The sequence below is a fragment of the Salvelinus fontinalis genome, chromosome 27, assembly GCF_029448725.1.
Source record: "Salvelinus fontinalis isolate EN_2023a chromosome 27, ASM2944872v1, whole genome shotgun sequence".
Classification (NCBI taxonomy): Eukaryota; Metazoa; Chordata; class Actinopteri; order Salmoniformes; family Salmonidae; genus Salvelinus; species Salvelinus fontinalis.
Genome location: NC_074691.1, coordinates 24,565,283 through 24,578,334, shown reverse-complemented (window position 1 = coordinate 24,578,334; position 13,052 = coordinate 24,565,283). Strand labels below are relative to the sequence as shown.

The window sequence follows — 13,052 nt, the reverse complement described above, 5'->3', positions numbered from 1 at the left end:
CCTGGCCGACATGCCGCCCTCCTATCCCCTATCCCCAAGTAGAATAGTAGCCTAGGCTATACAGTGTCGGCCCACAATGCACATTAATGAATGCCCATGTGGTAGCTTACCGTTAGTAATACCGGTCGTTATCCCCTGGCATTTGGTTACACACATTTCTGTTAATGCATTTATTGGAAATGTTTTTTGCAGAGTTCACAACCTACTACACCTGTGAGAAACAAGGTTTGGTTTATTTCATGGCATCGTTTATGCGCTCCATGTGACCAATGAGCAGGTCTGCTTTCTCTGTCCTGTTAATGTTGACGGAGTGTGCGCACGTGCCTGAGTTCGCACAGAGGTATCTGGCCTGCTTCTGGAAAATATGAAATGTTGGAATGTGTAATTTTCTTCTTTACAGTAAGTCAAAAGTTATTTTAAATTTTTTTGTGAACATTTATTTATACATACATTCAACTTATAATAGTTCCTCACAGTATTTGAAGAAATCTTTCCAACACACTCCGCCTTGATAATCAGCACGCCTTGATAATCAACATTGCTGATAAATAGGCTATGGTCATGTATTTGTTTCTATTTTAATGATTGTCAATTTCATCTTCATTCTATGGCACAGCTGTCCTTCATACTTTTCTTGTCAATTCATTACCTAATAGGCTACTTTCGGAAAGCCTAAGGTAGGAAAGGAGAAATATTCGCTCTTGTCTGACGTCCGCTGGTGGCTTTGCTTGACAGGGGTGTGCTTATTCTCTCTATCGGCCTGTATGTACATTCAAACTATCCTGAAGTAGCCTGTCTGGACTCCATCTCTTTAATTATAATCAAACACTCCTGTCATGATTTAATGTAGTTTGCACTCTGAACGTTCCTAGAGCGAACCGCTCTGAATTTACGAACGGATAATCTGAACACGCTCAGTTTACGAGGACGCTCAGTTTACGAGGACGCTCAGTTTACGAGGACGCTCAGTTTACGAGGACGCTCAGTTTACGAGGACGCTCAGTTTACGAGGACGCTCAGTTTACGAGGACGCTCAGTTTACGAGGACGCTCAGTTTACGAGGACGCTCAGTTTACGAGGACGCTCTGAGCACGCTCTGAGCACTCCAGATTAAAAACATACCCGTAGTAGAAACCAGCCTTTAGTCTTAATCTTTGGTTGTTTAGTAAATGGCCTCACATGTGAATCCTTAGAGCTGGGTGTGGCTAAAGTTTAAAAGGGTGTGAACATTGCTGAATGCGTGTAGACAAAAGTCTCGAGTAGATTCAAGGGCCATTTCCTCAAAAGTGAGCTTACAAGTTTTATCAACTTTCAAAGCAGAATTACTTTCCCATTGTTCCTCAACTGTAGTGCATGCTATACCATTTCTAGCTCTGTGTCTATACTTTTATCCACTGTAAAAAACACCATTTTAAAATCTGCTACGTAAGATTGAGCCGGTTGGTCACATGCCAATGCCACTGCCATCGAATGACCGCAGCAACTGGGTTTGTGAAGTTATGCAAATATTTCAGGAAAAGTGGGGGAGAACACATCGGACTTCGTTTAAATGGTTTTGTGTCATAATAGGATCTATATTAAAATGTATATGCAAAAAAACAATTGACAAGGAAGGTGTCTTTATTTTGACTTGATAATGTTGTCAATACGAAAATTCGTCATCCTCTCCAACCTGGCATTTATTAATTTGTTGATTTAATATTTACTTAGTAATAACCTGAATAATAACGAAATGCCATGATAATAACAAAGTGTAATGGCTTGTTTCAAATAGGTTTTATTAAGAAGCATATCCTCCCCCTGAGTGGTTATGTCGGTGACCGTGTACATTGGCACTGCCAATTATTGTAACCTTGCATTCCAGGACCGTCCAATCCCTACTGTGGTGAGAGAGCTGCGTTTGTGGTTGTTGGAATATGGCAATTAAACAGGCAGATGTGTATTAGCTCTGAAGGGTGTGAGACATTTCATCTACAGTGCTGTACTGTCTAGACTTGGGCGGTATGCCGAATACCGAGGGTATTTGAAAATGGTTTTTCAATACCATCAATACCGTTTAAGCAATTTCTTTGAAGTTTTTTTTATTCATATGAATATTTGTAGCTACTTAAAATACCTGCAGTCAACGTGTGCAATATGTTGAGAGTTAAAGATTGCGTTCTTCATTTCACCTTTCACATTTTTGTTAATTATGAACTGAAGCTTACCAGTAGTACCCAGTCATGTGTTTTTTTTTACAAGAACACAATGAGAGACCGGAGCCTTGTGTGTCACTCACACCAGCTAGATATGTTTGCCAGCTAGATATCGTATAACTATTAAGTTAACTGTCTAAAATGTCCTAAATGTTCTGCAGTTGTGCATTTGGTTAGCTATGTGGTTTCTTCCAAAATCAAGCTTTGCTTACCGTTAACAGCAGAGAATCCCCTCCTGGATCAAGAGCCCTACTGTATAATATTTGTTTTGTGCGTGCAGCAAACTAAGATATTGAGTTACTCTTATTTTTTTGAGCTGGGATGTTTGTCTTAAATAGTTTAGGTGAGACTGTATGAAATGTTCAGTGCCCTCGTTAGCATTTAATTAGCATTACCTATGGAATTTTACATGTACTTGTTAGCATTGCTAACCTTTGGATTATAAAGGCTCAGTGAGATTTGCCCATTATGTTCAGTGCCATTTATTACCAAATATCCCAGTATGGCACAATTGTCGGTATGACAATCTGGATACCGCGCAAGCCTTGTACGGTGGGGTGAGAGACCAGGCAGACAACCAACACAGCCCGACCCATCGCTCACCTTTCTGCTTGGACACACACACACACTGACCTTTCTGCTTGGACGTTGGCTGTTACTCTCTCACACTGACTCATTCACTCACACTAGCCTTTCTGCTTGGACTGTTTCTGCCCGTGACTTTATTCAGAGAGCCAGTAAACACACCATGCACCTTGTCTACAGGGAGAGGGAGGTGACATTTATCTGCAGCAGCGCAGGGTCTGTTTGTCGGTCTGTGTGTGTGTGGCCCCACTTTATCTTATTTATCACGCTCTTAGGGTCACCTTTCAATTTTCTTGGCTCAAACACGGCAATATAAGCGTATTTCAGTCCGTGCTGCTAGCCTGTTAGGAGTCTCAGTCATAGACACGTTGGAGGCGTTTTCAAATTCTCTCACATGCTGGACTTCCTATCTGTCTGAGTCGCTGTTACTGCAGCTTGTCCTGCCCCCTAATTGTAGAGAGAGAAGGGGGAGAGGGACTCACAGCAGGTGTTAGCAGGTCTAGTCATAGTCGGGGGGGTTTTGGGTTACGAGGTAACAATAGATACTTTATTTGATGTAAAATGCCAGTGTGGAGAATGTTAGCCATGACATAAAATCCCAAGACATGCTGCTGTTGTACCTCATGATATTTCTTAGAACAATTGTATGGTGTTACACACTATTTTATTTCTTGTTTGTATATCTAGGTAGTAAGTAGGAAAATGTTGGCTCTCGCAAGGGTTAACACCATTTTCACAGAATAGACCTAATTAAAGAATCATGACTCATTGTTATGAATGACGGTCTTAATCTGTCTAATCTACTAATCTTTTTTAACAAAGGTGTACAGTAGTTTCGATCTACATTTCACACCTTTATCTATATGCTAACCGCGTCAATTAAACGTGCTGTGTTTTTAAATGTAATGCATTGTCATTGGTCGCCTCTGTGGATCTACAGTATGTAAATATGTTTGCGGTGTGTACCATATAAAAATTGACTACAACATCTCCCCCTAAACGTGTTATCTGCACTGGCCAGAAATTCCTCATCATTGTGCCATTGTTAGAGTTTAATAGTGTGTATGTAATGTGTGCATGTATGACAATACTTGGTTGAATGTGAATTACTCGCCCCCAGAGCGGTGGACAATAACAGATCCTTGTCTGTCTATTCCCACTTATTGAATTGTTTTGCCTACATAGTCCCTACATAAAAACCCATGTGGCTCAGTTGGTAGAGCATGGCGCTTGCAACGCCAGGGTTGTGGGTTCAATTCCCACGGGGGGACCAGGGTTCAATTCCCACGGGGGGGACCAGGATGAATATGTATGAACTTTCCAATTTGTACGTCGCTCTGGATAAGAGCGTCTGCTAAATGACTTAAATGTAGTGCCCTTTCTCTCTCTCTCCCTCTTTCCCCCTCTTTGTAACCCCTCCTCCCTCTTGCCTCCTGGGCAATTCACAATATATATCTACATAAAAAATAAATAAAAATCTCCAAGGTTTGTTGACCAATTTGACCAATACACTGCATTTTAAACAGTCAGGAATAATGTAATGAATTAAGGGCGTGTAAAATTATACCCAGGCTAAATATAAGTTTTCCACAACCATAAGACCCACTAATAATAGTTTTATTTTATCTAAATAGTATATCCCAGGAGAGTCTGTCTGCTGACGTTGCTTCCAGAGGCAGTTTGGATCTTGGTAGTGAGTGTTGCAACTGAGGACAGACTATTTTTACGTGCTACACGCTTCAGCACTCGGTGGTCCCTTTCTGTGAGGTTGTGTAGCCTATCACTTTGCGGCTGAGCCGTTGTTGCTCCTAGACGTTTCCTCTTCAGAAGAACAGCACTTACAGTTGACCGGGGCAGCTCTAGCAGGGCAGAAATTTGACAAACTGTTTATATAGTGTACTTCCATACCTTTTTTGACTGGACATGGGCGACCTTAAGACGAGTCATCAGACGATTCTTGTGAGGCCTGTGGGCATTCCTAGAGCAAAACAACCGACGTGTTTGTGAGTCTCACCTTTACACAGAGGGGTGTATTAGTTTTGTAACTCAGACTGTTTGGACACTACAGACGATTTTGTGAGAAGTGGTTTTCGTGATGTCTCATGGTTTAAACAGCTCTGGCTCTTTCACCGCAGATGCAGAAGTGTTACATAAAATAAATAGAGCTTAAACTGATGGATTTTCAGGTTACTTAAAAAAAATGCTAATTCAATTTCCGCGTGGACATTGACCTTAGGGGGTTAACCTACTTGTTTAGTAATAATCACTTATTTGGCTTTCAAGTCGGTCTGAAAATGCTATTTTTGTTACAAATTTAACCAGAACCATACACAATGCACATCTACTAATAATGACCAAATGAACACATCTCATAAACAATCCCACGTGCTAGTGAATAGACAGCTAGTCTTTTATATTTAAGTCTTACCAACTTGGATCCGTGTGCTTGCTAACATGACAGAACAGTTGAAATGTAATGAATAAACCCTGCTGTCCATCTCCAACACAGCATGTTCACTTTAAGATGTTGAAATCAAATGTCCTTCCTGGATAAGATGCTTATTTCTCAGAATGAGAACGAATTGTCAATTCCTGATATAAATGTGTCTTTTTATGCTTATTGCACATATATTAAACACAGACTAGAAATCTGGGACAAATGTTGCTAGCAATACGTGGTACTGCAATGCAGCGCACGACAAACTGAGCATTAATTTTCCATCGTGTTCATTGATACTTCCATTTTTAGTAGGGTCTGCTCTGTTCTAAATGTTGGAAGTTGAGAAACTTTCTACTGATACCCTTTTTAACATCTCTATTACAGTAAAATATTATGTCGGTGTTTTTTGGTGTCCATATGAACGATTCTGTTGAACCAAACCTCAAATGCAAATAGCGAGTTGAAGCTGCTTATTGTCAGAGCGGAAATAAGTGTCCTTTCGTCTTTGTTGTGCATGCCAGCGGGCTGGGCTTGGTATGCGGGAAGGTGCACAGTGCACACAGCACAGAAGAAGCGAAGGAGACGAGACTAAAAAGACAAACGCCCATAAAAGTGAGACTTGATTCTTGCGATACAGGCATATGGAACATCGCGCTTAAATATTTCTTTCAGTTAATTCCATATCGCCCAGCCCTCCCTATAGCTCCCACGGCTCTGTGTTCAGACTATTCCTTTGTTTGTTTGACTGCTGTATTACTGCTCTGTGTACAGTATGTCTGGTCCTGGGCTCCAAGGGTAGACAACAGGATCGAGTAGTGACGTGTGTTCTTGTATACAATTTAGTGCCCCTCCCTGCGTGTGAGTTTCAGACCATGGGGTCTGGAGAATATAGTAGTAGATCATAGGGCATGTGGTGCTGTATACTATATTTGGGGCCCTCCATCTGTGTGTCGGTCTATTGGTGAAGAAATCAATGGTCCACATAGTGTCCCATTTCATGGCTCCCATGGGACAGGGTCCCCCCTTCTCTTGCTCTCTCGTTCTCCCCCTCTCAGTCCAGGGACAGACAAGACTGCTGATGGGGATCAGTCCAGGGCCAGACAAGACTGGTGAAGATCACTGAGCAGCTAGATTAATAAACATCCTCATCAGGGACATTTCTCTAAGGCTGTAGTGCCACTAGAAAATCAAATTGTTTTGTTTACATACACATGGCTTGCAGATGCTATTGGCAATGTAGCGAAGTGCTTGTGCTTCTAGTTCTGACAGTGCAGCAATATCTAGTAATATCGATCAGCACAACCAGAATTTTTTTTAGGTGTTTCAAAGATTTCCACCCTAGCACTGTGTTATTCACCTTGACTGGGTAGCAATCAACAGACAATATGACTAGAGTGAAAGGAATGTATTACATGTTAAAATCTGTTTTGTACTTGTAATAATAAGCACTCAGTGACTATGCTCGCTACCTTGAAGTTAACATCACACAAGAACTTGAATTTGTCTTGCTTAGGCGTTAATTTGTGTTTTGGATAAGCATAAATGCATGTGAACATTTGCTTGAATGAGTGAATAACTATTACAGTTCATTCACCAGCTGAAATGAACACCTGGGTGCTTTTTTGGTTAAAGTTAGTATATAAATAGGCTGTAAAATCATCCAAGACTCTTGTTTTTCCTTCAAAGGCCTTTTTGCATACGGGTAGACCTACCTAGTTGTGCAGCTATAGATCAACAGTCCAAGGCTGTTTCTGAGATGGGCAGGCTGTTAAGCTACTATGTTTGCTACTACTACAGTTGTTCCGCCCTCTTTACATGGCAAGGTAGGCTAGATTTTTCCCAGGGTGGTGGTTTAGTGTCAGTTCCATCAGGGCTGCTGTTTGATGGCCTTGGGGTGCTGCTGTCTGTCTTTTGGACTCCCCTTTCTACCAAGGCTGATTGATCTTGCCTTTATGAATGAAGAACTATGTTTATTCAGCTTCATAGCAGTCGATTTGACATGGTGTGTCACACCTAGAAACGCTGGCATGTAGTGTAATATACAGTAGCTGTCTGAACACTTATTGTTGGCCTGTCTTCAGAACCCCTCTCGGTTTTAATACCTAATGGCTTGCACCACTACTGGCATAAGGTGATGGCGTGGGTTGTCACGTTCAACTGACAGTCAAGACGCCCAGATTTGGAAAGCTTTGTGCGTTGTAAAAGTTCTTTGTGTGCTGTTAGTGACCTCTCCCTCCCCTGCTGAGACTTCTTCGTTGAGAACTTATTGCAGATTGGGAAAGGGAAAAGTAAAGGGGGATACCTAGTCAGTTGTACAACTGAATGCCTTCAACTGAAATGTACCTCTGAATCAGAGCGGTGTCGGGGGCTGCCTTAAATGGCTGCAATCCCAGTAACGGGATCGATATGACAACAGCCAGTGAAAGTGCAGGGCGCCAAATTCAAACAACAGAAATCTCATAATTAAAATTCCTCAAACATACATGTGTCTTATACCATTTTAAAGGTGATCTTGTTGTTAATCCCACCAAAGTGTCCAATTTCATATAGGCTTTTCAGCAAAAGCACCACAAACGATTATGATAAGGTCACCACCAACTCAAAGAAAAATTCAGCCATATTTCCATCCAAAGAGAGGAGTCACAAATAGCACAAATAGAGATGAAGATCATCAAAGGTTAGTGATTAATTTTCTCAGATGACACTCATAGGACTTGATATTACACAATACATATATGTCTTGTTCAATTAAGTTCATATTTATATCCAAAAACCTCCGTTTACATTGGCGCCATGTTCAGAAATGCCTCCAAAATATCCAGAGAAATTGCAGAGAGCCACGTCAAATAACAGAAATACTCATCATAAACTTTGATGAATGAAACATGTTTTACATAGAATTAAAGATACACTTGTTCTTAATGCAACCGCTGTGTGAGATTTCAAAAAGCTTTACGGCAAAACACAATATTCAATAATCTGAAAACAGTGTTCAGCCACAAAAGCAAGCCATACGGTTACCCACCAAATTGTGCAGTCAATTAAACTCATAAAAAGCATTATAAATCTTCACTTACCTTTGTTGATCTTCGTCGGAATGCACACCCAGGACTCCCACTTCCACAAGAAATGTTTTTTTTTTCCGGTAATGTCCATCTATGTCCACAATAGCTATTTTTGTCGCGTGTTTGGTATACAAATCCAATGTCAGGAAAGCGCGTTCACTAAAACCTGGCAAAATGTCCAAAAGTTCCGTAACAGTCCGTAGAAACATGTCAAACGATGTATTGAATCAATCTTTAGAATGTTTTTAACATACATCTTGAATAACGTTCCAACTGGAGAATTACATTGACTTCAGATGAGCGATGGAGCGGAGCTCCCTCTTATGTGAACGCGCATGGTGAACAAATGGTCACCTCATGGCAGTGGTGACTCATTCCTGTCTCCTTCGGCCCCCCCTTCACAGTAGAGTCATCAGACAAAGTTCTACTGACTGTTGACATCTAGTGGAAGCCGTAGGAAGTGAAAAGTCATCGATATCTCGCTGTAATTTCAATGGGAGCTTGGTTGAAAATCTACCCGCCTCAGAAAAAAATCCAAACAGGAAGTGGAACTTCTCATGTTTTTGCCTGCCATAGGAGTTCTGTTATACTCACAGACATAATTCAAATAGTTTTAGAAACTTCAGATTGTTTTCTATCCCATACTAATAATAATATGCAACTATGACTGAGGAGCAGGCCGTTTACTCTGGGCACCTCTGTGCACCTTTCATCCAAGCTACTCAATACTGCCCCTGCAACCATAAGAAGTTAATCAACATCCACGTCTTCGGCGCACGGGGAACAGGGGGTTAACTGCCTTGCTCAGGGGCAGAACGACAGATTACCTTGTCAGCTTGGGGATTTGATCCAGCAACCTGTTGGTTACTGGCTCAATGCTGTAACCACTCGGCTACCTGCTGCTTGCCTGTTCATTGATGCATTTCTCACAGGGCTTTGTGCCAGAATAGAGACATACTGACCAAGTCTTTTGCTTGGGGTCTCTGTTACTGTCAGTAAAAAACAAACAAAAAGCGACATGACCAAAAGTATGGGGATACCTGCTCCTCGCACTCCCCCCATGCTGATATAACAGCCTCCACTCTCCTGGGAAGGCATTCCACTAGATGCTGGAACATTGCTGTGTTGGGGACTTGCTTCCATTCAGCCACAAGCATAAGTGACGTCGGGCACTGATGTTGGGCGATTAAGCCTGGCTTTCAGTCGGCGTTCCAATTCATCCCAATGGGTTTGAGTTCAGGGCTCTGTGCAGGCCAGTCAAGTTCTTCCACACTGATCTCATAAACCATTTCTGTATAGACCTCAAAACGGCTCCAGACCATTATTCCTTCTCCACCAAACTTTAGTTGGCACTATGCATTGGGGCAGGTAGTGTTCTCCTGGCATCCGCCAAACCCAGAATCGTCCGTCGGACTGCCAGATGGTGAAGCGTAATTCATCACGCCAGAGAATGCGTTTCCACTGCTCCGGAGTCCAATGGCGGCGAGCTTTACACCACTCCAGCTCTTCGCTTGGCATTGCGCATGGTGATTTTAGGCTTGTGTGCGGCTGCTCAGCCATGGAACCCATTTCATGACACTCCCGACGACCAGTTCTTGTGCTGCCGTTGCTTCTAGAGGCAGTTTGGAACTCGGTAGTGAGTGTTGCAACCGTGGACAGACAATTTTTACGAGCTTCAGCACTAGGTGTTCTCGTTCTGTGCGCTTGTATGGCCTACCATTTCACGGCTGAGCCGTTGTTGCGCCAAGACTTTTCCACTTCACAATAACAGCACTTACAGTTGACCAGGGCAGTCCTAGCAGGGCAGAAAATTGACTAACTGACTTTTTGGAAAGGTGGCATCCTTTGACGGTGCCACATTGAAAGTCACTGAGCTCTTCAGTACGTGCCATTCTACTGCCAATGTTTTGTGTATGGAGATTGCATGGCTGTGTGCTAGATTTTATACACCAGTCAGCAGCGGGTGTGGCTGAAATAGCCAAATCCACTAATTCCTCTAAGTTGTGTCCACTTGCTTTTGTATGTATATTGGAGATGTTTTTGTTTTTTCCTCTCAATTGGCTGGAAGAAGTGTTGATGTCGGCAATTTGTCCTCCAGAGTCTTAATTTGACCGAGACTCGGCAAAACGGCTAAATTCACATCATTTTAAATACTTATTATTGTTGAAGATATTTAATAAAATAGGTTTTTATTCATTATAATACTGTTTTTGTCCCAGTTAATAAATGTTGATAATGCACATTATTTATTTGAATAACATGTCAGCCAACAGAGTCCCAAGTAAATGAAGTTGCTAGATCTTTGCTAATTGGTCTTTGGAAAGGAAGCACCTTCACTGGTAGAACTGAATCAAAATGGAGGCCTGAGGATGAGAGAGAATTAGCGTTAACCAGGCTGGTAGGACCCAGCCTCCTTCGCCAACTATATGATCCAGAATTCCAGCAAGCACTACTTGAGTCCAGCCTAGTCATAGATCTTCACTCAATACTGATTTAAAATCCATGTATTTGAGTATTTCTTGTTATTTATTTTTCAGACTTGTTTTTACTTTAATCTACATATAAATTTCACAGTTAAACAGTGTCGCTATCATTAATTTATTGCCCTATTTATTATTTCATTTTTTATTCAAATTTGGCACAATTTTTAAAAATCTTTTTGTTTGCAGAACAAACGTTAGTAAAGCAAATTATCTTTACACAAAGGTGCACCTTTATGCCCTTTGTAGAGTAAAATTAATACAATTGAAATTAAACACATTATTAGAATTGCCTTTATAAATTATCCGTTATATTTATTTGATGTATTGTACCTTGTTCCATTAGTCTCAACTTAAAAAATCTATTGGATTGATAATAATGTATTTTAAATTCTGTCTAAAACAATTTATTTTTTTTGTAGTTGAGAAAATAGTAATTATATATATATATATATATATATATATATATATATATATATATATATATATATATATATATATATATATATATATATATAATAATACTTATTTTGAATATAGAATGTGACAAAAAGAGATTCATTAACAGTAAACTAACAGCAGAGCTGAAGTTAATTTAGCAGTAACTTATTTTATTTCCATAGTTCTCTATTTTGAATCTAATTTATACTTCAAAATAATAACATTTACAACCACCGTCCATAGACAAGACGCAGATGCTGAGTGAGCCATGGTCTCTTCAGATAGAACAGCATTCAATAGGCTACAGTAGTTAAAAAAGCGTCTAGCACTGGGGTCAGTATTGAGTTGGATGTTGAGTTATTGACTAGCTACACCAGTTACTTCAGCCTAATTACCCGAAGAGTGGTGGATGGATTGATTGTAAATAGTGTGAAGTCAGGAACCAAAAGGTCAGACTACGCATGTCAATATTACTAGAGCAACACTTGAATGCATTAGGTTACTTGACTTGTTACTTAAAATATCATGTTGCTCCAGGGATATTGGCAGTGTCTTTAATAGCTTAGTTTTTGGACTGCATTCAACAGGAGATGAAGGATTCTGATTATTGTTATTTTTTTGAATACTGTTAAAAAAACATTCTCTATTTAAATTACAAAACACATGGTTGAAAAATAGATGGAGCAAGATAGGTGATTATAAAATATATGCTAAAGTATAATATGGACTGGACTTCAGTCGAACCGTAACAATTTCAGTGGGCTGGTCATCCCTACTGTACATTTGATTGACTCGTAATGTTTTTTTGTTTTGGTTCCCCAATGGATCAGTTATTATGTGCTCCATTTTAATGTGCATTACAAACTATGACTGACTTTTTTTTCACTGCTGATATAGAACGTACAAATGGCAGTCTTTCAGAGACCCATACGACCAAAAGATACAACCATGAAATGGCTCCAAGTTTTGGCAGCCAATGGCATGCTCTGCCATCTCTTCTCAGTAGCCAATCACAGAACGATGTATAATAATGCCTTTGTCTACAGCTTTCTACAGTACACAAAACAGAGCGCTCTGATTGGCTACTGTGAAGGGTAATGGGTGCATACCATTGGCTGATTTGACCTGGGGCAACGTTATGGTTGGGTTACTAGGGTAGGCAGTTTAACTGGGACACTGTTTACATGTTGTCATGTAGTTCTCGGTTATAATAAGGGATGTTTAAGTGTTCCACAAGGCTCATAAATACCCACTGTGGTCGAACTCAAGCAGGGATGGGCAACTGAAGGCCCCTGGATGAATGTTTTTTTGGGGGGAAAGTCAGTCGGAGTCTCAACTTACTGTTACGAGTTCGAATAGTAGAATAGCAGTTTATCTGTTAGGTCAGTCACTGATAGTCAGTCAATTAGCCCATGTCAGCTACATTTTCTTAGATTGCTAAATTAGTTTAGCGGGCATCCTATCTAAACTTTTTATCATGGGCGCATTACTGGCTAGGGGTCTTCCATTGATTTTGTTAGTCAGTCTAACGTAAATATCATATTAAAAACTGCAAACATTTCTCTACACACTGACAAAATGTTCAAAATTGCATGACATTTTCTGTAATTTTCCTCACCGCCCCATGGCAAAATTAGAGGAATTGCACGAAATTAGCTGCAAAATATTCTCTCCACTCGATGGCAAAATGTGGAGAATTGCAGCAAACTTTGCTTAAAACGGGATGGATGTGGGTATGCAGACCCGTGAGAAACTGCGCCCTTTAATGATGAGTCATTGTTTTTTGTGGACCTATCCCCAATCTAAAGAGTGGATGTTGTCCTTTCAAGTTGTTTTAATGTCATGT

The 13,052-nt window shown here is 40.6% G+C and overlaps 1 protein-coding gene across 3 annotated transcripts in view; it reads left to right on the top strand.

The window, feature by feature from the left end:
• LOC129825339 (kelch-like protein 29) overlaps positions 1-13,052 on the top strand; it is a 398,302-nt gene that overhangs the window by 298,101 nt on the left and 87,149 nt on the right. The window lies entirely within an intron of this gene.